Below are 5,450 nucleotides of genomic sequence, written 5' to 3' on the forward strand. Positions count from 1 at the left end.
GCCATCCAACATGATATAACTATTCTGCATATAAACAAAACCACACTCTTTCCCCAGAAGAGATAAAGTCCTTGAGTAATGTTTACTTCTCTTTGATATCCCATAACTTAAAATACTATGGGATATAAGGTTAACATTATTTTAATACTGATATACATGATATAAGGTCAGTATATCTTATGTTGCATGATAAAGGAATAAGAGAGGGAAGATTAAAGGTATTTCTTTTATATATTCACACACCTATAAACATTCATAACAATAAGGAGGAATAATTGTGATAGACTCCTCATTGCTGTATCTGGTCATGTGGTCATAGCTGGTATTTACAACTACCTTCTTCCGCTATCCATTTCCTTTGCCTTGTTCTTTACCTGCTGAGGTGACTCAAACCCTCATTCCTAAAAGGTCTGGACTGTTAGTGGTCCTGACTGGACTGGATTGTTGTGGTTTTCCGTTGAGTTCAATCATAGCACATGGTAACAATAGGAAACACCCTAAGGGATCTCCTATATTCCATACATTTCCTTACCTCCACTGTGGAGTAGGAGTGTAATTTCCTCTGGTAGTCAAAATCAATCACCCAGCATCACAGTAACTCCTTTCTTTGCCTGTTGATTCAGAGGCATGAGGACTATAGAGTAGCCAGGTGTCAGGCTTAACTTCCAGGTCAAGAGTCATTGTTTTATCTCTTGGTGGAGGCTTTCCTCCTGCTGTAACTAAGACCTCTAGGCCAGCAGAGCATAACGTCATGAGAACAGGAAGCCCAAAAATTTTGCAAGTGGGTCACTAGAGGTGATAATGAGTGGTGCCACTGCCATTTCCATCTCTTGATTCTTGGACCTGTGAGCCTCGGCTATGGGAAGAAGGGTACTACTTTATACTGGATATTGACTCAAAGCATAAAGTCTTATGAAGAACACTGTCCTAGCCTTGCAAAGGTATTGCCATCTAGATGGTACCATAACTGAGTCTTTAAAAGACCATTCTATAGTTCCATCAAGCCATGTGCTTTGAAATGGTAGGAAACATGGTAAGATCAATGAATTCCACATAAGCATGGGTTCATTGTGGCATTTCTTTTGCTGTGAAGTTCCTTGATCAGAAGTAATTCTGTCTGTGTGGAATATTATGATAGCAGATAAGGTGTTCTGTAAGCCCATGGGTGGTGGTTTTGGCAGAATCACTGTATACAGGGAAGGCAAATCCAAATCCAGAATAAGTGTCTATTCCAGTAAGAAAAAAGCTCTGCCCCTTTCATAATGAAAATGATCCAATATAATCAACCTGCCACCAGGTCACAAGCTAACCACCCCAGGGAATAGTGCCATCTGGGGACTCAATGTTGATCTCTGCTGCAAAATTGGGCACTAGCAGTGGCCACAGCAAGGCTGGACTTGGTGAGTGGAAACTCATGTTATTGAGCCTATGCATAACCTGTATCCCTGCCACCATGGCCACCTCATACATGAGTCTATTGAGTGAAGACAGAAGTGACTGGGGAAAGAGAACAGAACCCACAGAATGGATCATCCTATTAACTTGATTATTAAAATCCTTCTCTTCAAAAACAAAAAAAAAATCCTCCTCTTCCAAAGGCACCCTTTGTTGAGCATTCAATGGGACACAAATATCTTCATGTTTTTTGTCCATTCAGAGGAATCTAACCACAGAGCTCTTCCCCCAAATTTTTTGTCATCAATTTTTCTTTTTTTTTATTTAAAGTTTATTTATTTTTGAGAAAGAGAGAGAGAGAGCACAAGCAAGGGAGGGGCAGAGACAGAGGGGGAGAGAGGATCCAAAGCAGGCTCCGTGCTAACAGCAGAGAGCCTGATGCGGGGCTTGAACCCACAAAATAGTGAGATCATGACCTGAACCAGTCAGGTGCTTAACCGACTGAGCCACCCACATGCCCCTGTCACCAATTTTTCAATCATGTTCCTTCCAAGTCCCTGACCATCCAGCCAAACCATTGGCTACAGCCCATAAATCAGCATATAATCGCACATCTGGCCATTTCTCCTGCCAAGCAAAGTGAACCACCAGGCACATTGCTCAAAGTTCTGCCCACTGGGAGAGTTTCCCTCCACCACTGTCCATCAGGGATGTCCCAGAGAGGAGTAATAGTGCCACAGCTGTCCATTTTTGTATAGTACCTACATAATTATAAACCAGGCTCATGTCTTCACTTCCTCTGTCAACTGATCACAGGAAACTCCTCATAAGGCCAAAGGTTCAGGCTAAAAGGGAGAAGTCAATGTTCCAAGAGTGGGGATCACGGACACTTGGGCTACTTCCTCATATAACTTACTTGTGACGTTAGGGCCTGCTCAGGCCCAATCACATGTATATGCTACTTCCATTTCACGATGGAGTGCTGTTGTGTCCAACTTTATGGCTTGGTGTGTCAAATGATGCCCAGTTCATGACTGACAGTTCAGGTCACATGGTAACTTTGTTGCCCATGGTTAAGCATTCTGTCTCTACTAAATCCCAGAGCAGGCCAAGAGCTCCTTCTCAAAAAGAATGTAGTTATCTGCTGAAGATGCCAGAGCTTTGCTACAGAATCCTAAGGGCCTATGCAACGATTCACCTGTAGGGGCATGCCCAAGGCTCCAAACAGCATACTTACCTGCCACTGACAGTGCAAGCCCCATTGGATCTGCTGAAGCATATGGTCCAAGCAGCTGAGAGGCTCACATAGCAGCCTGGACCTGTTGCAGAGCTGTCTCTCATCTGGGCCCAACTCATAACTAGCAGCTTCTTGGGCCACTTGGTAAATGGGCTAGAGTAACACACTCTATGAAGAATATGTTACCTCCAAAATACAAAGAGGCCCACTAGGGAGGTGCCTGGGTGGCTCAGTCAGTTGGGCGTCCGACTTCAGCTCAGGTCATGATCTCTCGGTCCATGAGTTCGAGCTCCATGTCAGGCTCTGTGCTGACAGCTCAGAGCCTGAAGCCTGTTTCAGATTCTGTGTCTCCCTCTCTCTCTGGCCTTCCCCCATTCATGCTGTGTCTCTCTCTGTCTCAAAAATGAATAAACGTTAAAAAAAAAATTTTTTTTTAAAAACAAAGAGGCCCGCTAGGCATTATGCCACAATTATGGTTGTAGGAGAGGCCAGATGCAACAATTTTACCCTTCACCTTGGAAAAGATATCTCAACAGACCCTGTACTACTGGGCCCCTAGAAATTTCACTGAGATAGAAGGCCCCTGAATTTTAATCAGATTTATTTACCACCCTCTAATACATACATATTTTACCACTAAATTTAGAGTAGTTGCTCCTTCTTGTTCACCAGATCCAATCAGCATCATGTTATCAATGTAATGGACCAGTGCAATATCTTGTGGAAGAGAAAGGTGGTCAAGATCCCTATGAACTTCCTTTCCTGGTTGTGGCACTAAGCGGTGAGGAGGTCTTCTCTACATTCACAGCCACACTGTCCATGCAGGTCTTTAGATGCAAGAAGATGGCCACAGCACTGGTGCACTGCTAATGGAGCAATGGCCTCATCAAGTTGAATGGACAGCCCCTGGAGATGATATAGTCTCACACACTGCAATACAAGCTACTGGACCTTGTTCTGCTTCTGGAAAAGGTGCACTTTGCCAGAGTAGACATCTGAGTCCAAGTGAAGGGTGGTGGTTACATGGCCCAGATGGATTTACATAATCCACCTCCAAAGCCTCAGTGGCCTATTATCAGAAGTACATGGATGAGGCTTCCAAGAAGAAGATCAAAGACATCCTCATCCAGTACCACCAGACCCTGTTGCTAAGTGATCCCCAGCACTGTGAATCCAGAAAGTTTGGCAGTCCTGGTGGCCATGCTCACTATCAGAAATCCTACCGATAAGCCCATCATGAGAATCAGGGTTCAACTTTATAACAAACAACTGTCACAGGGGAAAACAAATCTCTGTGAACTAAATTATGACACAGGGCTGGAAAGTTGATATACCCTTGAGGTAGGATAGTGAAGGTGTATTGCTGGCCTTGTCAGGCAAAAACAAACTGCTTTGGTGATCTTTACTAACAGGTATTGAGAAAAAAGCAATGGGCAGATTAACAGCTATACACCAGGTACCAGGGGATGGGTTGAGTTACTAAAGCAATGAAAACACCTCTGGTACAGCAGCTGCAACTGGAGTTACCACCTGGTTAAGCTTATGATAATCCATAATCCACTGCCATTCCCCAAGATCCATCTGTCTTCCAAATAGGTCAAATAGGTGAGTAAAATGGGGCTATAGAAGGAATCACCACCCCCGCATCTTTCAAGTCCTTGATGGTAGCACTAACCTCTGCAATCCCTCCAGGTACTTGGTATTGCTTTTAATTTACTGTTTTCCTAAGTAAGAACAGTTCTACTTGGCCTTTCCCATCCTAATAGCCCCCATTCCACCAATGATGGAACCAGTGTGGGGATTCTGCCAGCTGCTAAGTATATGTATTCCAATTATGCATTCTAGAACAAGGGAAATAAACACAGGATGTGTTCATGGACCCAATGGGCCCACTATGAGTCAAATCTAAATTAAACCTCCAGAGGAGGTTCCGGAAGATGGCGGCGTAGGAGGACACGGGGCTCACAGCGCGTCCTGCCGATCACTTAGATTCCACCTACACCTGCCTAAAGAACTCAGAAAACCGCCAGAGGTTTAGCAGAAGGGAGTCTCTAGAGTCAAGCGCAGACTAGAGGCCCACGGAAGAGGGTAGGAAGGGCGGCGAGGCGGTGCGCGCTCCACGGACTGGCGGGAGGGAGCCGGGGCGGAGGGGCGGCTCGCCGGCCAAGCAGAGCCCCCGAGTCTGGCTGGCAAAAGCGGAGGGGCCGGACAGACTGTGTTCCGACAGCAAGCGCGACTTAGCGTCTGGGAGGTCATAAGTTAACAGCTCTGCTCGGAAAGCAGGAAGGCTGGAGGACAAAGGGAGGGAGAGCTGCTGAGCCCCCGGACGGCAGAGCTCAGCTTGGCGGGGAACAAAGGCGCCAGCGCCATCTCCCCCGCCCATCCCCCAGCCAAAATCCCAAAGGGAACCAGTTCCTGCCAGGGAACTTGCTCGCTCCGCGCAAACACCCAACTCTGTGCTTCTGCGGAGCCAAACCTCCGGCAGCGGATCTGACTCCCTCCGGCTGCCACAGGGCCCCTCCTGAAGTGGATCACCTAAGGAGAAGCGAGCTAAGCCTGCCCCTCCAGCCCCCGTGCACCTTGCCTACCCACCCCAGCTAATACGCCAGATCCCCAGCAACACAAGCCTGGCAGTGTGCAAGTAGCCCAGATGGGACACGCCACCCCACAGTGAATCCCGCCCCTAGGAGAGGGGAAGAGAAGGCACACACCAGTCTGACTGTGGCCCCAGCAGTGGGCTGGGGGCAGACATCCGGTCGGACTGCGGCCCCGCCCACTAACTCCAGTTATACACCACAGCACAGGGGAAGTGCCCTGC

General features: G+C 47.0%; 1 pseudogene; it reads left to right on the forward strand.

The window, feature by feature from the left end:
- The first annotated feature begins 3,451 nt into the window (after positions 1-3,451).
- On the forward strand, positions 3,452-3,861 carry LOC109258247 (40S ribosomal protein S16-like; annotated as a pseudogene).
- The last annotated feature ends 1,589 nt before the right edge of the window (positions 3,862-5,450 follow it).

This window comes from Panthera pardus, unplaced genomic scaffold (assembly GCF_024362965.1).
Source record: "Panthera pardus isolate Hobbes unplaced genomic scaffold, ASM2436296v1 HiC_scaffold_16, whole genome shotgun sequence".
In the NCBI taxonomy this organism is placed as follows: domain Eukaryota; kingdom Metazoa; phylum Chordata; class Mammalia; order Carnivora; family Felidae; genus Panthera; species Panthera pardus.